At 33.7% G+C, this 23021-nt stretch overlaps 1 protein-coding gene across 3 annotated transcripts in view; it reads right to left on the bottom strand.

Moving 5' to 3' along the window:
* The window catches only part of LOC136027528 (zinc finger MYND domain-containing protein 11-like), a 447024-nt gene that overhangs the window by 39390 nt on the left and 384613 nt on the right, over positions 1-23021 (bottom strand). The window contains exon 1 of one of the 3 annotated variants that reach the window (XM_065704876.1): positions 6137-6272. The exons of 1 other annotated variant lie outside the window; for it this stretch is intronic. The gene's annotated coding sequence lies outside the window, so the exon portion shown is untranslated. Of the gene's footprint in view, positions 1-6136; positions 6273-23021 lie in introns of those variants that run through there. One more of the 3 variants, XM_065704879.1, reaches the window with a different exon arrangement.

Below are 23021 nucleotides of genomic sequence, written 5' to 3'. Positions count from 1 at the left end.
TTCAGAGTGGAGCTTGGTCTGATTCAGGCGGATATATAGCAAACGTTCTGATTCAATTTTAGCATACATATCAACGACGAATTGGTGAAACAATTCACGGCATTTTAAAATATAATTTTCTTCATCCTGCCGAATCATTAGTCTATAGGAATAATAATGCATTGCACTGCATTTCTTATTCATTTCTTTGTTAGTGGCTGGATTCATCAATTTAATATTAAAGTGATAGCCGTCAGCTCCATCCCAAAAAATGATAGGATATTGTAGGGCATCGTAGCATCGATGAGTTTCAGTTCCTCGGCACGCTTTCTGTTCTTTCTTTCTCTATCAGCCTCAAGCCTGTTTCCTTGCTGTTCTTTTGATTCCTCGGCATGCTTTCTGTTCTTTCTTTCTCTATCAGCCTCAAGCCTGTTTCCTTGCTGTTCTTTTGATTCCTCGGCACGCCTTATTTTTTCACTTTCTCTTTTAGCAGCAAGTCTGCTTTCGCGTTGCTCTGGTAGTTCCTCGGCACGCTTTCTTTTCTGACTTTCTCTATCAGCAGCAAGTGTTTTGGCATAGACTCTTTGAGCATCTTCATTGGCTTTTGCCATGGTAAGTTCATCAGTCATTGTAAACTTAAACATTAATAGATTTCTACGTGAACATATGTCTTAAATATCTTGAATGACGTCACCGTCAAAGCAAAAATGACGACAACTAATTTCATGATGTCAGCCGACACAGAAACATGACGTCACCTGATCCACAGACAGACAGACAACTTATTTTTATATATATAGATAGATAGTTCTATATATATAAAAATAAGTTGTCTGTCTGTGGATCAGGTGACGTCATGTTTCTGTGTCGGCTGACGTCATGAAATTAGTTGTCAGGTGACGTCATGTTTCTGTGTCGGCTGACGTCATGAAATTAGTTGTCGCCATTTTTGCTTTGACGGTGACGTCATTCAAGTTATATAAGACATATGTTCCCGTAGAAATCTATTAATGTTTAAGTTTACAATGACTGATGAAGATGCTCAAAGAGTCTATGCCAAAAAACTTGCTGCTGATAGTTCCTTGGCACGCTTTCTTTTCTGACTTTCACTATCAGCAGCAAGTTTTTTGGCATAGACTCTTTGAGCATCTTCATCAGTCATTGTAAACTTAAACATTAATAGATTTCTACGTGAACATATGTCTTATATAACTTGAATGACGTCACCGTCAAAGCAAAAATGACGGCAACTAATTTCATGACTTAATTTCAGAAATTAATTTCTGTGTTGACTGATGTCATGAAATACAAAAAAAAACTAAAAACTAATAAAAAAAATTAAGATAAAAATAAAAAAAATAAAAAAGATAAAAACTAAAAAAAAAAGTAAAAAGAAAAAACGAAAAAAGCTAAAAAAAAAGGTAAAAACCAATAAAAAACTGAAAAGAAAAAAAGGAATAAAACTAAAAAAATTTTCATCTAAAAAACTAAAAAAAACTAAAAAAGGTAAAAACTAAAAGAACTAAAAAGAAAAAAAAACTAAAAAAGGAAAAAAACTGAAAAATAAAGGAGAAAAAGAAAACTAAAAAAATATAAATAAAAATAAAAAAACTAAAAAGATAAAAACTTCAAAAAAAACTAAAAAGAAAAAAGAAAAAAACTAAAAAACCTAAAAAAAGGTCAAAACCAATAAAAAAAAACTAAAAGGAAAAAAAGGGAAAAAATTAAAAATTTATTTCATCATATACCAATTCAAAAACGAATGTATACCGGGATGACGACCGGGACACAGGGAATATAAATGACACAACTACAACGGGGACGCCGGGGGGCACAGGGAAATCAGACTGGGGACACTCAAAGAGAAATCAGAGACTGGGACACCGGGACACAAATGACGACCGGGACACAGGGAATATAAATGACGACCGGGACACAGGGACATAACTACAAAGGGGACGCCGGGGTGCACAGGAGGATATATAAATGACGATGGCGACTCAGGGAATGGCCGATTAGCAATCACCATCAACAAAGCTCAAGGGCAATCATTAGAATCATGAGGTATATATCTGAATACGGATTGTTTTCCCACTGACCATTATATGTTGCATGTTCAAGAGTCGGTAAACCTGACAATCTATTTATATGCACAGATAATGGGACAGCAAAGAATAATGTATATTTGCAAGTTTTACGTAGTTAAAAACATATATATATATATATATATATATATATATATATATATATATATATATATATATATATATATATATATATATATATATATATATATATATATATATATATATATATATATATCTATATTCACAGGTGGGACATAGGGACACAACTACAATGGCGCGTAACTAATATGGCGCGTAACGACTTACGCGCGCGGGGGGCTTGGGGGGGGGGGCGCGAAGCGCCCCCACCAACTAGGTGTCACCCCAATAAATGACTGAAGAACCCCTAAAATGACTGAAGAACCTACAATGGCAACAGCCGAGGAAGCTGCTCAAAGAGTCTATGCCAAAAACTTGCAGCTGATAGGGAAAGTAAGAAAAGGAAGTGTGCCGAGGAATCACAAGAACAGCAAGAAAACATGCTTGCAGCTGATAGAGAAAGTAAGAAAAGAAAGCATGCCGAGGAATCACAAGAACAGCAAGAAAACAGGCTTGCAGCTAAAGAACACAAAACCACGCAGTTAGATGAAAATCCACCCGGACAGCAAGAGTCAAAACATATCAAAACTGAAAATGATAGTGATGATGATTGGGTTTGGGATTTTGACTTGGATAAGGTCATCAATGCCTACCAGATTTTAGTTAAAAAACAAAGGTTTGGCGATATGTATTTCATAGTGACGCTGAAAAATAAAGAAGAAAAAAAAACTGAAAAAAGGTAAAAAACTAAAAAAAAACTAAAAAGAAAAAACACTCAAAGAGAAATTACAGACCGGGACACAAATGACAACCAGGACAGAGGGAATATAAATGACGACCAGGACACTCAAAGAGAAATTACAGACTGGGATACCAGGACACAAATGATGACTGGGACACAGGGAATATAAATGAAGACCAGGACACGGGTATTTAAGAAAATCGTTCAAAGACAAATTTTTAATTGTAAGAAGATCATTGAAAGAGAAATTTTTAATTGTCCCCACCAAGAAGCGCCCCCACCAACTAGGTGTTGGGGTGGCGCAAAGCGCCACCCCAACAGCTAGTATATATATATATAAATGATGTTCTACATAAATGATGTTCTACAAATCCTTAATAGCAAAGTAAGGCTCTATGCTGATGACTTGAAACTTATTGGTTGTGAAGACATAGCAGAAAATATTGAGTCAACATAACTGGACTTTGATGCATTCACTCACTGGACTAATATTTGGAAGCTTGAATTCAATACAGGAAAATATAAGACTCTTGACCTTGAGAATAAAAACCCATGCACTCAGTAATATACAGATAGTAGTGATGGGTCCAGTATAGCTATTCCCAGCAGCCATGTGGAGAGAGATCTTGGTGTCCTGGTAGAAGATGAGTCAAAGTCCCATATTCATGCACAAGCAACTATTGCACAGGCTAATCAGACACTTGGCTTAATCTGAAGAATGGTCACTAGAAGATCTTTAACTGTTATGACTAAGCTATATAAGAGTCTAGTTTGACTAAGGCTAGAGTTTGGAATATATGTTGCATGCCCAACCAACAAGACTAATTAAGCAGCAATGGAATCAGTCAAGAGGAGGGCAACAAAATGTATTAAAGACCTCTAAGATGTCCCATATCTACCCTGTCAATGTCAGCTCAGAATACCATCTCTAACACATAGATGCAAACAAGGCAATATGATAACAGTATACAAGCTTCTAAATGCTGAGGATATCATTCTTGACCCTTTCAAACAAGACAATTCAAGGAGAACTCATGGTCACCTTCATATGCTTTTCCAAAAACAAGAAAATACCAGACTAAGGAACAAATTCTTCTCAAATGGAGTTGTCAATTTGCAGAACTCCCTCATTGAAAAAAAACATTGACTTCTACCTGCATAGATGGTTAAAATCATCAGCATACAGGGAATGGCTCAATAAACCCCCTGTACCAACGCTTGGGACCTCAGAGAGTATAAACTATCATCACTGAAGCTGGTGGACACAGTATTCATTTTATTGCTAGCCAGTGTGATTTAAGATAACAGAATGCATAAGAAGTATAACAGATTTTACTGTTCAAGTGGTGATTAGCAGTTTAACTACTGAGTATCTTACCATATATTTGTCTTTTAGCTAGCAAGGTCATCTAAACACCAACAGATTGACCCCTCAAAAAAAATCTAAAATCCAGAATTTAACTGATCATTTTATATATGGATGGAATAGTAAACTGGATCCTGATCTTTAGCTGCTCCAAATAAACTTGAGGTAGGTATAGACAGTGCCTGTATTTGGGGGTGACAAGTGGTAGGACCTTATTAAGCCCCAACACTTACATGGCAAAATATGTCAAAATTCTAATCTCACAAATGATTTTGTGACCTTGCAAAAGCCTCACAGAAAAATCCACAGAATGTATGGCTGGGAATTCTAAGTGAACTAGATTAATCCTAGATCATCTATGTCTAGACAACTACTGTTACAAGAAAAATTTGGTGTTTGGCTAGACAAGTTACAGCTAAGCATCCAGTTCTAGACTCTAGAACTCAAAGTCAAGGATTTTTGATTATAACCAATCAGAATGTGTCAAGTTCCATTATTTTAATCATCTATGTTTACATTTTTAAACTGAAATTTAATTTGCATTTTCTCATTAATTGTTTTTTCTTTTTTAGGCAAACATGCTACAGGTAAGACAACCAGTACTGGGACACTTTGGTCACTCTGCCTATTCTGATACAGAATCTTTGATTGGATTACAACATGGGCAAAACTGGGACAAAAGACTTTAATCTTGGATAACCAATCTATACATTTTTCTGGGTTGCTTCCAAAAAACCTGTTGTCTTTTGGCCCAGTATTGAACATGTTGCAATCTAACCAAAGATTCTGTCCTAGAATAGGCAGAGTGATTGAAGTGTCCCAGTACTGGTTGTCTTACCCTACCAAACATTATAGTGAAGCACACCAAGGGAATTGTTTGGCATGTCTTATCCATTATCTTGTGACAGTAAAACAAAAAATACAATTTTGAAGGTTTTACCCCCATAAACCCTCTTGATTGGCTAAAAATGACAACTGTAATCTATTTGGAACTATAGTTGTAGTTTTAGCTATGCACTGAATTCTTCATGGGAATGATAGTTTCCTAGATGTTGATTTCTGGCCAGACATGTCTAGACATGAGATCCTAGCTAGACATGAATTTGAACACTGATTTAAATCCTTTTGGCCCTGGTTACCAGAAAATTGTATTTTTCTTTTATTTCTTTAGTTAATTTAATTTAACCTACCCTGGGACTCCTTGTGGTACCCTATCCCCCATTTTCATTCTGCTTTATAATCTTTAGTTTTTCTATTTAGTATAATATTATTCTTCCAGATGGATTGATTAGCTTACAGACTATTGTACAGTTTAGTGGCTCATCTTTAGGCTAAATACTGTTGTCGTCAAAACCACATTTTGACCACAACATTCCTGCTGAACACTAGGAATCATATTGTTACTGCTCCTGCTGGAGGCTACATTATAATTGCTCCTCCTATATTATGACCATGATCTCAGGCCCTGCACACCAATCTCTGGGTATACAGGCTAGAGTGCTTAAGCTAAACTTCATCTGGGGCTAGAGTTGTAGAGTCAGGTGAATTAAACTTCAATGAATTGGCTGAAATATTAAATGAAAAAATTAACTGCACCTAGGCTAGTCCAACTGCTTTCTTTAAAATGTCACAGAAATTTGGTCCAGAAAGGAACTAGCTGATTTACCAATGCCTAACAATGCTACTAGATCAACCCATGCATATCTGGATTATTTAATGCATTACAGTTATAATAAGGCAATGAGCATCCTAAGAGTTTTAAATAATATTTCACCCCCCTTCAATCTACTGACAAAAACCTTCTTATAAAATGAGACAGGTGTTAGGCCTATTGATTCAAACTAGTTCGGGTTTAGAACAGAAGTTCAAAAGAAATGAACTTACTTCAACTTTGAAATTAGGACAATTGAACAGAATGGGATAATTTAGTTTTAACTTTTCCTAATTTGCATTCTTTTACCTTTTTTACAATTAATATATAAAAAGGTAAACAGTTGTTTTATTTTTAACAGAGCAATCTAGATAAAGATTATGATTGAATAGATGGCGTCATTAATAGTTTGCCTACGGCACAGATAAAAAAATGAGCTATAATATGCTGCCTCTTTTTAAGAAAGGTTATAAGAAGTGACACGAAATCTTCAGGCCTATCATGGGAAATATGGTGATTAGCTTATTTTCTAAGGTTTTGAAATTTAGGTTAATACATGGGTCTGAAAACAAGGATATACTTAGCCTGGTCCTGAGGCCTGTGTCTATGGAATGAAGTTGCATGGCTCAATTCAACGAGACGTCTTATTTCGCGCAGTAATATTTGTTTTACCAGGATCTGTGAAATACTGCACAGTCAGTTTACTAGAAACTGTTACCGATTCGAAGCAGGGATCTAGAACGACAGAAACTATGTGTACCCAGGTTGTCTGAATCGCGTATCTATATTACTATAAAAACAGCTTGAGTGTTAGAGTTGAATTATTGAGAGTTTCTGGGGGTTAATTCAGTCCATAAATTTCTACAAGAATATAAGACGTTGGACCAAATTGACTCACCATTGACTGACCAAATTAAGGTGAATTTACAGACGAGTACATAAACACAATAATACTTCACACAACCGAGAAAAATTATTACTTTACCAAAAAAGAAAAAAAGCTATTTTCTCTGTATTTCACTAGTTATTGTAAATTAAATTCATTTTTATTTATAACTGATAAAAGAAATTGTTCAGTTTGTGAATTTAGTGATGGAGAGACTTGGTATCATTTTTTGTTTGGGGGGGGGGGGTTCAAGACTTATGAAAAGGACAACATTGAGATGCAAGTCAAATCACAAAAGTTTTTGCTTCTCCTTAAAGTTTAAGTTTTTGGTTCTCATATTAAAGTTCTCTTATATATTAAAAAAGTTAATTTGTTTTAATAAATCAATTTTATTTTACATGCCAATAGCGGCAGAGTGAAATATCGGTTCTCATCTGTTGTGCACCGAGTTTGAAGGACAATAAACAGCCTTTTTCTTTGTAAGAAAGTTTGATTCCTATTTTGCATTTCGTATCAAATTTAGTAGATAAGTGAACATTCTTAATTCTGTAGGATCGGAAAAAAATTTATAGAACTTAAAACTGGTTTACATGAATGAACTAGTGAAAAAAGAAAAGGTTTTTCGCCGGTTCTGGAAATACCGGTTTTGATAAGTTCTAAGTTATAATAAGAACTGAACACAAGTAGGGAAGAATAATAAAGGCATGTACAAACCATTAGCTGATTCTTACATGTTCAACAGCATCCACAGAATTTGCTCTAATTGTTGGGTCTCATTTATCATCTGTGGTAAATTATTCAAATGAGGAGAGAGAAACAGAAGAAAGGAAGAACACCAGTGCCACTGTAGACCTAGAAAAGTTTCTGTGCGTTTCGAGGATTATTTACCTGCCTGAAACTTCAAAAGTGAAGAAAACCATTTTGTTGTTTGTCGTAAAATAAGAATCACTAATTTTTTTAGGGTTTGAGGTGATAATGAGAAACTTGAAAAAAAAAGTTTTTGCAAGTTTTATCTCGCAAAAGTAAAATTTTTCGCAAAATTTTATTTCGCAATAAATGAAATTTGTTTATCTGGCATATTTTCAATTTATTTTTCAATCTTCAAAAAACCAATTTTTTAAGGAAATTTAGTGGATAGGTAGAGCTAAAGCTTAGATGTGTAAGGATAATGGAAATGTCGAATTACGTTGAAGGGTTAAAACCACAGGACTTCAGAAAAATAGCGTATCAAAAACTTGCACAGGAAAAAAAATCGATTCCTTTGTTTGACAACACTCCAAATTCTGTCAAAGAAAAACAACGAATACAATAGGGTTCGAATCTTGATGCTTGATACAATGACAGTTTTTTTAGCATAATAATTGGTTAATTGAAAAGATTGCCTAAAAATGACTAGTGGCGGTTGTAGTCTTCCTTGCACCCGGGTCAGAATTATGATCTTTTTTAACTAATTATATTTTTTGCTCATCCTTTGCTAAACGAATTTACTGCTCATCCCAGCTCTTCTGCTCTTCGTGACGTCTACTCAACCAAGAAATTCCAGCATGAGTCATCCTGAGTCAAGAAAATAAATTGAAAATTTTAAATATACTGATTTTGCTGATTTAAAATATATAAGTTTCATCATTTATGCATTTATTATTGTTTTAAAAAGTAGAGTTGTAACAAAGAGTCAAACTTTAGCGTAAAGAGCGGGGTGTTGAGGAGGGAACCACCCTTTTAATATACGGAATAATTTCTGCTCATTTTAAGTTTTAATGTCGCTCCTTACTTGCTGTTAAAAAAACTTGCTTTTTTTTATTTGTAATTACTTAAGGAACCCTGGTTAAAAGGTTGATTCAGCAAAGGTTGAAGCTCATGTAGTAATCAACGTGTATATGCCTACAAATTATAACAAGAACAATCTGATTCACGATTTGCGTCTGTCTGTAAGCTTTTAGTCAGGTTTCTTCAAAAAGTGGCCTAAGAAGGATAACTTCATATACTGAGCTAATTTCCTCAACTTTTAACTTAAATCATGTTGTTGCTTCGTTTGTCAGTCGCAAGATCAAAGTTTTTAAAGAATGATTCTACTCGGACCTCCTTCCTATCTCTACTTTCTTTTACTCATTCCCACCTATTACTCAAAATGTAGAGTCGAGTTGGTTTTCCTACCGAAGCTTTTAATTTGAAGACTGTTCTTTATTACTACAGCTCCAGCAAGCAGTACAGGAAAATCAATCCTCTTAAGATTTTTATTGCTATCTATAGAATCTATTGCACTGTCCATGAATTGGCACTTTTTCAGTATCAGGTGGTGTTGTTGAGGTAACAGATATTTTAAATAATTCTCCATGTTTGACTATGAAAAATAACCCAGCGTCAAAAACTACCCCAATCAACGCTTAAAATCAATTGTGTAAGATTGTTATCGCAACTACTACGATTGGTCACGACTTTCCAATCAGATAGGTAGCTGAATATAATACGGGGTAATAAGATGGCCACCGCAAATGTATGACAAGAAAATCTTTTTCAAGAAAACCGAAAAGTTTAACTACCCTTTTTAATTGACCAATAAAACTGGTGGGCAACTAGGCAACCTCCCTGCCAAATATTGTTTTCTTAAATGCTGCGATAATTTTTTTTAGATAGCCATTTTCTTCATCCTAGTTGAAAGGCCTAAAAACTATGCCCTTGAGTATAACATGACTCCACAGCCCCCTCCACAGCCCCTGGGTAAAGGTGTTTAAGTTATAAAATGTATCTATTGTTTACCAATAGTAGTTGCTATTAAGATGCATGTATAAATTTTCAGGGAGGAGGGGGAATTTTCTGCTGGGGGTTTTTCCACGGGGGAATTTTTTATGGGGTTGAAGTTTCCAGGGAGTGAACTTGTCAGGGGAAATTACAGACTGTGGAAATTTACCAGAATTCTCATACAAAAATCTTTTTATATGTATTGCTTTCTTTTTCCCGTCTCAATCCTAAGCATGGAGTGGTTAAGAGTAATTGTTTGGGGTGGATTTTAACCGGGATTGAATTATATAGAAGATATTTCTATGGTAAGGGGGGTTCCGTCCGTGGAGGTGGGATCAGATTTCCTGGAATTATTTAAAAATAACCAAAACTAAAAAAAAAAACAAGTTTTTTTTTCTATTGAAAGTAAGGAGCAACATTAAAACTTAAAACACGCAGTAATAATTACTAATATGATGAGAGTTGCCCTCTCCTCAGGAAATCCATCTGTACGCTAAAGTTTGAATTGTGTCCCGATTCTTTAAGAATGATTCCTGAAACACAAAAACATTAATTAGAACAAAATGGCCTTTTTAGAAGTTCTGAAAAACTTTAGCGTAAAGACCGAGGTTTTGAGGAGGGGGCAACCCCCTTCATTTACGCAACAATTTCTGTTAGTTTTAAGTTTTAATGCCGTTCCTTACTTTCAGTTTTAGTGAAGAAGAAAATTGTATTTATTTAATTTTTACCATAAAATACACTTCATTCTAAACAAATCGTACTTAAAAATAAGTTTATTGGCCCTTAATTTAGGGACCTGGCTATTTCTTAATGGCTAAGGACGGCTAAAAATATATATTTTTTACCTTAAATATGCTTTACTGTAAATAAATCATACTTACAAATAAGTTTATAGGCCTTTAACTAATGGGCCTGGCTGTCTTGTATTAGCTAAGGACTGCTAAATAATTGTTATTTCTACCAGAAAAAACACTTCAATTATACATTTGTACTTACAAATAAGTTTATAGACCCTAATTTAGGGGTCTTTCTATATAGCAATAGCCAAGGACATCTAAGTTTTTTTTTATTTCTTTCATAAAATATACTTTCTTCTGCATGAATCAAATATACAAATAGGTTTATAAGCCCTTAATTATGGGACCTGGCTATCTAATAATAGCTAAGAACAGTTAAAAATCATTATTTCTACCATAAATTACACTTCATCTTAAACAAATAGTATTTACAAATAAGTTTATTTTCCATTAATTTAGGGGTCTGGCTATTTCATAATGGCTAAGTACTGCTAAAAAAAACTTCATTTTTAACATAAAATGCAATTCATTTTTAACAAATCGTACTTACGTAAAATTCTTAAATAAAAATTCTTAATAAAATTCAAAACTTAAATAAAATTCTTTTTATTTGGCTTGCTTTCTCTTTCCGTCTCAATTTTACACGAGGAGTGGTTAAAAGTAATTGTCCGGGGTATTAAAAGTAATTGTCCGAGGTATTGAATTATCTAGAGGATACTTTCATAGTAAGGGGGCTCCTCCGTGGAGATGGGGTCATATTTTCTGAAATTATTCAAAAAAAGATCAAAAATATAGTAAAAAGACAAGTTTTTTTTTTCAACTGAAAGTAAGAAGTGACATTAAAAATTTAAACGAACCAAAATTATTCTGTCTGTGAATGGGGTTGCCACCTCCTCAAAACCTCTCTTTACTCTTAAGTTTGAATTTTGTTGCAATTTTTTAAGAATGATTCCTGAAACACTAGGGTCGTTTAATTAGAACAGCAAGACACTCTTTCCAAGAACTAAAAAACTTTAGTGTATAGAGCGAGGCGTTGAGGAGGGGACAATCCCCTTCATTTAGATATTAATTTCTGTTCGTTTTAATTTTTAATGTTGCTATTTACTTTCAGTTGAAAAAACTTGTCAGTCTGAAAACAAGACGTTTTTAAATGTTGGACCATTATCTTCTGGTTTCTTGTTATTTTTGTAATTTTATTTTATTTTTTAATTTTCAAATACACAAAAAAAATGATTTTTCAGAATAGGACAGGTGTCATAAGACTACTATTGCCCCAAGTCTAGCTAAATTAGCAGTAAACAAGTTTCATCTTCCTCAATGAGATGATTTTGCATATTTGAACTTTTTTGTATTACTTTTCTATTCTAAGTTCGACAGCTAGTTTAAAGATTTTGTCAAATAACAAATAATTATCTAATAGTAATAATACCTAATAAATAATAATATCTACAAATGTAGATAATTTTGTTACTTTGTTATATTTATAATAAAAATTGTTTTAGTAATAGCATCAATTTTTCTAATTCCCTGCTTTCTTTAGTTTGATTTACGGAAAAAGTAGATGTACTATGTTTTTACTGTTTTCTGTTTATTTGGTTTTGAAATTTGAAAGTAAATAATCCACAGGGGGATCTGAGGTATATCTATCTATATATATAAAAATAAGTTGTCTGTGGATCTGTGGATGGATCAGGTGACGTCACCTGAAAAAACTGGATCAGGTGACGTCAAAACTGAGAAAACTAAAAAAAGGCAAAAACTACAAAAAAACTAAAAACTAATAAAAAAAATAAAAAAGCTAAAAAACTAAAAAAACTAAAAAAAGGCAAAAACTACAAAAAAAACTAAAAACTAATAAAAAAGCTAAAAAACTAAAAAAACTAAAAAAAGGCAACAACTACAAAAAAAACTAAAAACTAATAAAAAAAATAAAAAAGCTAAAAAACTAAAAAAACTAAAAAAACTAAAAAAAGGTAAAAAACTAAAAAAAACTAAAAACTAAAAAAAACTAAAAAAAAGGAAAAAACTGAAAAATAAGCTAAAATAAAGGTAAAAACCAATAAAAAACTAAAAAAAAACTGAAAAAACTAAAAAAAGGCAAAAACTACAAAAAAAACTAAAAACTAATAAAAAAAGTAAAAAAGCTAAAAAACTAAAAAACTAAAAAAACTAAAAAAAGGTAAAAAACTAAAAAAGATAAAAAATAAAAAAAAACTAAAAAAAAGAAAAAACTGAAAAATAAGCTAAAATAAAGGTAAAAACCAATAAAAAACTAAAAAGAAAAAAAGGAAAAAACTAAAAAAAATTGTCATCTAAAAAATAAAAAAAACTAAAAAAGGTAAAAACTAAAAGAACTAAAAAAGAAAAAAATAAATGACGACACTCAAAGAGAAAGCGACCAGGACAAAAGGAATGTTCGATTAGCAATCAACAAAGCACCGGGACACAGGGAGTATAAATGACGACCAGGACATAAGTAAAAAAAAAACTATCTATATATATATAAATAAGTTGTCTGTGGATCTGTGGATCGTGGATCAGGTGACGTCACCTGAAAAAACTGGATCAGGTGACGTCAAAACTGAAAAAACTAAAAAAAGGCAAAAACTACAAAAAAAAACTAAAAACTAATAAAAAAAATAAAAAAGCTAAAAAACTAAAAAAACTAAAAAAAGGCAAAAACTACAAAAAAAAACTAAAAACTAATAAAAAAGCTAAAAAACTAAAAAAAAGGCAAAAACTACAAAAAAAAACTAAAAACTAATAAAAAAAATAAAAAAGCTAAAAAACTAAAAAAACTAAAAAAACTAAAAAAAGGTAAAAAACTAAAAAAACTAAAAACTAAAAAAAAACTAAAAAAAGGAAAAAACTGAAAAATAAGCTAAAATAAAGGTAAAAACCAATAAAAAACTAAAAAAAAAACTGAAAAAACTAAAAAAAGGCAAAAACTACAAAAAAACTAAAAACTAATAAAAAAAAGTAAAAAAGCTAAAAAACTAAAAAAACTAGAAAAACTAAAAAAAGGTAAAAAACTAAAAAAAATAAAAAATAAAAAAAACTAAAAAAAAGGAAAAAACTGAAAAATAAGCTAAAATAAAGGTAAAAACCAATAAAAAACTAAAAAGAAAAAAAGGAAAAAACTAAAAAAAATTTTCATCTAAAAAACTAAAAAAAACTAAAAAAGGTAAAAACTAAAAGAACTAAAAAAGAAAAAAATAAATGACGACACTCAAAGAGAAAGCGACCAGGACAAAAGGAATGTTCGATTAGCAATCAACAAAGCACCGGGACACAGGGAGTATAAATGACGACCAGGACATAAGTAAAAAAAAAACTAACAAAACTAAAAAGAAGGTAAAAACTACAAAAAAACTAAAAAGAAAAAAAAACTAAAAACTAATAAAAAAAACTAAAAAATCTAAAAATCTAAATAAACTAAAAAAGAAAAAAAAAAGGAAAAAAATAAAGGAGAAAAACAAAACTAAAAAACGAATGTATATACAGACCGGTACACCGGGATACAAATGACGACCGGGACACAGGGAATATAAATGACGACCGGGACACAGGGACACAACTACAACGGGGACACCGGGGGAAACAGGGGGATATAAATGACGACCGGGACAAAAAAACTAAAAAGAAAAAAAACTAAAAACTAATAAAAAATCTAAAAATCTAAATAAGCTAAAAAAGAAAAAAAAAAGGAAAAAAATAAAGGAGAAAAACAAAACTAAAAAACGAATGTATATACAGACCGGGACACCGGGATACAAATGACGACCGGGACACAGGGAATATAAATGACGACCGGGACACAGGGACACAACTACAACGGGGACACCGGGGGAAACAGGGGGATATAAATGACGACCGGGACACCGGGACAGGGAATGGTCGATTAGCAATCACCATCAACAAAGCTCAAGGGCAATCATTAGAATCATGAGGTATAGATCTGAATACAGATTGTTTTCCCATGGACCATTATATGTTGCATGTTCAAGAGTCGGTAAACCTGACAATCTATTTATATGCAAAGACAATGGAACAGCAAAGAATGTTGTATATTCGCAAGTTTTACGTAGTTAAAACCATATATATATATATATATATATATATATATATATATATATATATATATATATATATATATATATATATATATATATATATATATATATATATATATATATATATATATATATATATATATATATATATATCTATATTCACAGGTGGGACATAGGGACACAACTACAATGGCGCGTAACTATTATGGCGCGTAGCGACTTACGCGCGCGGGGGGGCTTGGGGGGGGGGCGCGAAGCGCTCCCACCAACTAGGTGTTGGGGTGGCGCGAAGCGCCACCCCAACAGCTAGTTTTTCATAAAAAGGGGCGGTTGAAGAAGTAAGTTTGGGAAGGACTATGTTAGTTAAAGAACAAACGCGACACAGATGGGCCTATTTTTTGGGGAGAAATACCTCAATCATCTCTGATCAAGGTTAAGGCAAAAGGAAAAGACAACATTTAAAAAATAAGTATTTTGATGAAACTTGCATGATGTTGATGTTTTTTTTAGCTAGATGGCGTTGGTTATTGTTCTCATTTTCTATTATCAATTCTTCTTTTGGTCACAGAGAGACGTCTGAACTGTTTAGACCCTGAAAGGTCTAACTTAATAATTTGAGCCGTTTTTTAGATATTAATTTGTCACCCTTTTGACAATATTCATGATAAATGTTCGTTTTGATTTAGTTCAACGTCCGTCTAAATGTTCCTTGAAAGCTTCAGTGTAATACCCTCTGTTTATTATGTAGCAACAGTTGTAGTATGAGTAGTAAACATTTTTAAAATGAAATAATAAATATCCTTCCGTGATCCTTCTTTCGGGAAAAAAATCACATTTTTGTTTATAAGAGTTTGAAACCTTTACAGGAGGGTTCTCTGATACCCTCGGTCTGATGGTGAGATTTTTATAAGGATCACTTGATGCTTTTTGGTTATTTCCCACCTTTTTCAAAATCAGGCAAATTTTTTGAGGTTCCAAGTAGGCATCCTTTCCATTTTTGTTGTGGTTGAAATTCTATGTGGTTGATTGAAATTGTATCTGTAGTTGCTAATCAATCTGGCTAAGGCTTGTAAGGCGTTTTTTCAGTTAAAACTACATTTTTATTACAACAAAATAAAACACATTATAAGCATAAAAGCGAGGACATCTATGAAGAACTAAAAACAAAGGATGGCCAAAAGGAGCTTTTTTTAGGTTGAATTTTTGAGCTGAGAAATAATTCCTAACGAACTCTGTGGAATCGAGATAATTATTGACCCTGCTTTGCTAAAATTCTTTCTATTCTTTCACCGTCCAAGCGCTTGACTAAAGACATTTTTTTTTTTTGCAGGTCAAATGAACTCATGCTTTTACTTAATGGTTGTTTTTTGTTCTATTTTGAAAATGTGCTAATTAATATTTAGTGTCTCATAGGTTAAGTTTTGTTTGTGTTAAATGTCTTGACGATGCAAAATTCTTGCCCATTTTTTAACTCTGCGGTTTCCGTTCCCTATATGATAAGTTCTTCTAGCTATTTGCTTGTTCTATAGCTCCCTTTTTGACATTTTGTATCTTTACTAAGCTTTTTAACCTGACCGGAATTCCTTAGCCTTTCCCTGTCTTAAATACAGATTATACTGTACTTTTCTAGGGCTTCTCGGTTTCATCTACCAGTTACTTAACTAAGTAAAGTTCTGTTTGCTGCCCAATGCTTTGTTCTTGCCTAGCAAAAGACAATAAGATCTTTTTGATGAATTTATCGTCCTCCATTCTTGTTTAGTATCAATCAATGATCCTCTAGTGAGGACATCTTAGTAGAACTAAAAACTAAGGATGGCTAAAACAAACGCAGATTTTAATTTTGTCCTCTATATATAGGGTCAGTTTTAAGTTTTAGAGCTGTTCTTTTTTTCTTTTTATCACTTCTTTCCTTGTCTTGTATCTCCAATCGATTGACGTCCTTTTCCTTTTCTGTGTTGAATTTTAGATCTGAGCAGTAATTCATAACGAACTCTGTGGAAGACTGTTCGCTGTTGCCGTCTTTTTGTGTAATGGCGTTTATTTTTACATAAAAAGTCGTTGCAACATAACAGGCATCAAGTAATTGTAAAATTCAAGTAAAAATCAAGGGTTTTCAATCTTAAATTCATTAAATTATCCGTGAAATTCTTGCTTTTGCTCCTTTCTCTCCCCTTCTCAAATTTTAAAAGAAACAGAACTCTTTACATTTTTGGAGTAAATTATCTTTTTTGCCCACTAAAAGAATTTACTGCTCATCCAAGCTCTTTTACTCCTTTATGACCTGTATGCTCCTTTTGTTCATTGTATGGCCTTCCTAAGCTAAGAAACCGCTTTTGGATTCAAAAAACAGTAAAAATAAGGAATCCAGGACACTTTATTTTTCCTTTGTTTTAATAATAATTAAAAAACTTGTTGAAGTAGAACTTTATTATATCGTTTTCTTATAGCTTATCATATACTTACTACTTCATGTTCTTAGAGTTAGGTTTTATAGAAGAGACCCAGATAAAAAGGTTGACTAAATTGGGAAGACAATCTTGCTCATAATCCTATTCCTAGAATTCGTCATTGTTTTTATCTTAGAAAAAGAAGTGTAGTATCTTTGCGCTCTTTAATCTATACTGCTAAATTAATAGATTAATAATTATAAAATAAATAAAATAGTCTCTTACTTCAAATATAACTATAGTGAATTTAATTGGAAAAGCGATTCTTTCAGTTTGATTACTTACAGGAGTGCATTTATGCTCGTAATTTTTAAAATTGTGTCTTCTTTATGCTGAAAAGAAAGCATAATTTTAATTTGATTGATTTTTTTTTTGAAATAGCATCGTATTTGTGTAAACAGTGCTTTTATGTTGGGGATGGAATCGGGTAGACGGAGAAGTGTTCAAAGCTGGAATACTTGTTGTTTTTTGATGGGTATCTCTAAGTTCTGTTTTGAAGGCCAGAGCAAATTTCCAAGATAGAAACGCTAATGAAAATACTATAGAAGAATCTCAACTATGCTACAATAGAACTCTACAGAATTTTAACGAAAAACTAGGAGTTTCCTGCAAACCACTCTTAAATATTGACGAAAATGATCGTTGAAAGAAGATTTTTATAGATAGGTATATTATTCAAAAAAAAATTTTATTCTACTTCTTGTCTAATTCTTTTTTTCTTTTATCCTTTGATGATTGTTCTATTCTGAGATAATATAAATGTAAATCCCTTTCATGTTTCCTCTTTCTTTTCTTTTATGGAAAATAAATTTGTTGCCATCATATATTTCTTGCAGTTATCCTACATTTTGTTCACTATTATGACTTTTTTAACCTATATATACTCAAAAAATTCCAATTAATAAAATCGGATGTGGCAACAATAAATCCATTGCTATGATATTTTAGATTGTCATTTCAATGATTTCTTTCAATTTATTTATGCTACCCATAATTGTAATGATTGTCACTTGCAGACAAAAATTTTTGACTTTCACACCATCTCTTAGTAACAGCTCCAGCGATTGAGCATTAGCAAAACTTTGTTTTACAGCACAAGAGCTCCTGAACCTCGCAGTCTCTTCAACTCCTGAGCACTCTTTAAAAAGCAAAACATCAAAGTAAGCGTCGAAATAGACAGCAAGCTAAGGTACTTACAAGCGATGACTTTTGCAGTAGCATTTTCCAATATGTTTGGTATGGCATTACAAAAATCTTTGGAGTCGGTTTTATCCAGCTTAATCACTAATTTTTCCCGATTTGCCTAGACACTAGTCATTGAATCATGACCAGAAAGGCTATCAAGTAATTTTTTACACCTTGCTGGATTTTTCACTTCAGCATGTAACTTATTTATTGCAACAGTAACGTCATCAGAGATTATAGAATTCACTATCGTACCTGATGAAAGCTTAGGAAAGTATTCAATGTAACCAGCCAACTGAGTCGAAACGACATAAAGAAGTTGCTCACACGTATTACCTTTAGATGAGGGGTGAAAGTAAATCACTTCTGGAATATAGGGTACATCGGCTGGGCGGTAAACTACGAAATTGGGGACATAGGTAGTATTAGCATGACATTTGCTGATAGGGTCAAAAATGTTTTCAGATTATTCAGTTTTGCATTAGTTCCAAACCACTTAAAGACCCAGTCATTTGCTAAATTCTTACTTCAAAGATTATGCTTAACTTTGAAAATTTCAGTGCTATCAAAAGAGGCCAAACCATAACGGATAATGTCATCTTTATTAATTCCCGTGTTAAAACTCCTTTGAACAAAATTCTGCATCGGGGAAATTATTAGTTTATCTTCATTGTCCGTTTCTCGCATAGCTGAGCTCATCGGTTATTATTGGCTGCAAGGCATCGTATCTATTTATTCTTTATACAAGTGTTTGGAGAACTAGGTTAGCTAGTCTTCAAGGGTAAAAAAGATTCCACCTCCTGGATATAAGTTTGGTGGGATGTCTTTGAAAACTGTTGTATACTTTTTTTAATATAGAGAGGATATAGAATTTATAGCTTCGAGCTTAAAACCAACAAGTCTATCACATGGAAATCTTATGGCTTTAGGAGATCGATTGGAAAGGTTATACTTATCTAGCCACAGATTTCTTAGCATGGGTGCTGAAATTTAGTTCACTGTAAATAAAAAATCTCACTCGTTATTTACAAAGAGGATTTGATTGCTTCAAAGAAAATAGAATTCAAGTTCAAGTTCCTTTTATTACCAATATCCATCCATTTATAAACAAAAAATATCCCAAAGGGCTCAATGGCCCGTTATTTGGGAAAAAAAACAACAAAACAAAACATAAATAACTATTAATTACATTCACACTTAAAATATATTTAGAGTCTACTCACCAATCCTCACCCGAGTACAACTGGTCTCCGCACCACCTACTTACAAAAAATAAAAAAAAAATAAAAAAATATATATACATCGAGGATCCAACACTCACACCACCCAAATCTAAATAAATAAATTCAATCTAAATAATTAAATAAATAAATTAAATCTTGATAACTAAACAATATAAATAACTGATCAATATTATAATTTAATTTTTTTTTTTTTTATTAAAAAATTCTTCAACCGTTTCTTGAAGGATCCTATAGTACAGGACCGTCGAATCCCAACAGGAATGGAATTCCAGGCACGTCCGACAGCAACTATCAGACCAAAGTCCGAGCGCATTGCAGGGGTGGATGGCACTAGCACATCATCCTTGTTTCTAGTTTTATAAGGACTGACATTTCGAACAATTTCAAAAAGCCCGGAAAAACTTGATGGAAGGTCTCCACGGAAATACTGAAACGCAATGAAAGAGAGGTGTAATGTATGAATATCTTTAATCTTCAGAAGTTCAACAGAAATATGGGTGGTAGACTGAAGAACTTTTGCTGCTTTCAGTTGGAGATTATGTAAAGGTGTAAGTACAGATGGAAATGTTGACATCCACACTGACGAGCAGTAGCATAAATAAGGGTAAATAAGAGAGAAATATAATAGACGAAGGATAGAGAAAGGAAAGACTCGCTTCAGCTTTCGAATAATTCCAAGGCCTCGAGAAACCTTTAATCTCATTGACTCAGTATGCCGTTTGAAAGATAGATTTTCATCCAGATGTATCCCAAGGAATCGAATAAACCGGTCAGCTGGGCGGGATATGGATCCCTTAGATGTTTTAAGCTCGGTCACTGTAGGGCAGCTTTTGCCTATGCGGGAGAATATAAGAAGAAACGATTTTTTTACATTCAAAGCTAACAAATTTGCATCAAATCAACGATACATATTTTCTGCCATCAATTGTAGCTTGAGGATAAGAGATGATTCATCAGGTGCTGCAGCCCCCAGGGTGGTGTCGTCGGCGAATGCAAAGAGTTCTTCATGTTGACCAGGCGTATCCAAGGATTCAACCACAGCATCTCCTTTCTGGCACAAATGACAACAGAAATCAGATCATGGGTTGCTAAATAGTCGATAGAGGTCGTTGACATATATGAGGAAAAGGGATGGCCCAAGAACTGAGCCTTGTGGCACTCCATATTCGACTGGAATATGCTCATCAGAAGCTTCAACTGCAATGGATCGGCCAGTTAGGAATGAAGAAAACCAGGACAGAGCTTCTCCACGAACGCCTTGATGCGACAACTTACCAATAAGTATCTCGTGTGTGAGGCTGTCAAAAGCTTTCTTCACATCAAGGAATATTGCCGCAGGTATAAGGCCGAAGTCTAAAGACTGTCGTACAAAATGAAGAAGCATATTACATGCGTGTTCTGTTGAGCACTTCTCCCGAAAACCAAATTGGTGCCGATGAAAAAACTTCTTCGCGTCTAGGAAACTCAGCAAACGCTTTAGCATAGCCTTTTCAAAGATTTTAGAAAAGACGGACAGAAGAGATATAGGCCTATAGTTCTCCGGGTCCTCCTGGTCACCTCCTTTAAATAGTGCTATCACTCGTGCCAACTTGAGACGCTGAGGGAATATTCCGAGCTTGAATAACTGGTTAACTAAGTGGCACAGTGGTGTAATAATTGAGGGAAGAATCTGTTTGATTAATTTGGCCGGAATTTGGTCGAATCCAGATGAAGAATTTTTCAATGACGAAATTATTGTTATCAGTTCCTGCTCCGTAACTGACTCAAGAACCATTGACTTTACACAGGAAGGACCGAGGAACTGCTTCCAAGTTCTAGAACTTGAAAAAGGAACCACACCCTACGCCGTTGTTTTCCCAACCTCAGCAAAAAATTTAGTCATCTGATGTCGTACTTGGTCTTCATCCAAGAAAAGCTGATTCTGAACACTAAGTGATTTAGGGAGCTTTCTAGGTCTTGCCGATGGTTGCGTAACTTCCTTAATTACATCCCAAGTTTTCTTAATATTTTTGCCGCAATCCGCAAACCTTCGGGAAAAATATGTAATTTTAGCTTTTCGAATCAGAGTTTTAAGCATTTTCCGGTATAGTTTAAAAGTCTCTAATTTAGCATCACTTGGTCTGTTCCTATACTCTTTCCAAAGGTTCTGTTTTCTCTTTATTGACTTTAGTATTCCAGCTGTAGTCCATGGGGCTATGGGTGTTGATCTCTTAGAAAGACTTGGTTGGGGTGTTCGGCAATGGTGGATAAATTTCTTCTTTACTGTTTCATAAAAAAATCAAAAGCCTTATTATAATTTTCTAAGCTCACCCTCTCAGGTATTGTAAACTCCCATGCCGTAGTGAATAAATCATCTTTGAGCTTTTCGATGTTTGCTGGTGTATATCGGAATCTTGGTTTATTATCAGGGACTATTCGGCGGGCAGACCGGGGGAGTGGAAGTAAAACTCCTACTGGAAAATGATCCGATGTATCTGATAGTAGCACTTCATTTTTTACAGAATGTATAGATGAGAACAAATTGTCATTTAAGGTTGCAGATTAGTTTGAAATTCGTGCAGGGATATTTATACAGGGAGTTAACCCAGACGAGATTACTAGTGCCAGTATATCACAAGCCTGACTCGATGACATATCCATCATGTCAGCGTTAAAATCACCCATTAAAATTATTTCTGCCTTTTCAGACAATACTTTCCCAAGAACAATCTCTAATATTTTCATAAATTGTTTCATTGATCCGCTTGGAGATCTGTATATTTCGCCAATTATTATCTTTTCATTGGAGCTAGTAGCCAATTCTATGAACAGAGATTCAAATACCCGTTCAATGTTTATAGACAGATCATCTCTTCTTACAACTGCCAGATTACTCAATACATAAAATCCTAGCCCCCCCTTTTTTGCTATCTTTCTATTTAGAAATATTAAATTATATCCGGGTATATCCATAAGTAGCTGGTTCTTTTCATTTAAAAAAGTTTCACATAATCCAATAATTCCAGGGCGAGAATTCTTACATATAAGCTGTATATCATCCAGGGAAGAAATCAGCCCTTGAGCATTCAAATGCACAACCCGGAGGACATCCTCCCACCGAGCCCCAACATCCCATAGCCCAAACTCCTCCACAAAATTACTATCAATCATATTATCTAAATTTTCATCAAAATTCATATTCGGTGTTCTTCCTATCGGGTTATTCAAAATTTCATTAAAATTTACTCTACGACTTTCATATTCATCTAATTTCCTTTTCGTGAGATTAGCGTCAGTACTACTACACTACTACTACTACTACTACTACTAATAACTCACTGCAGCACCAAGCCGCCTGAGGCCAACACAGCTACGCACGCTCCTCCTCCAACCTAATCTATTTAAAGCCTCCCTCTTTACACCCTCCCAGGAAGTTCCCATTTCCTTTAAATCCTTATTTATGACATCCTCCCAACCCAGACAAGGACGACCTGCTTTCCGTGTAGCCCCAGACGGTTGGCCAAAAAGGACAATCTTCGGTAATCTGTCATCCTTCATCCGTAGAACGTGGCCTAGCCATCTCAACCTTTCTTTCATTATAGCCCCAGAAAGCGGGATTGAACCACACTTTTCGTACAACCTACTGTTTGAAATACGGTCAGTCAGCCGGGTACCCAGAACAATCCGTAGGCAATTTCTCTGGAAAACATCTAGTAAATTTTCATCTGCTTTTCGGAGTGTCCATGCTTCAGAGCCATATTTGACCAC

The sequence above is a fragment of the Artemia franciscana genome, chromosome 5 (assembly GCF_032884065.1).
Source record: "Artemia franciscana chromosome 5, ASM3288406v1, whole genome shotgun sequence".
NCBI classification, from domain to species: Eukaryota; Metazoa; Arthropoda; class Branchiopoda; order Anostraca; family Artemiidae; genus Artemia; species Artemia franciscana.
This window is presented reverse-complemented; position numbering and strand designations above follow the sequence as displayed.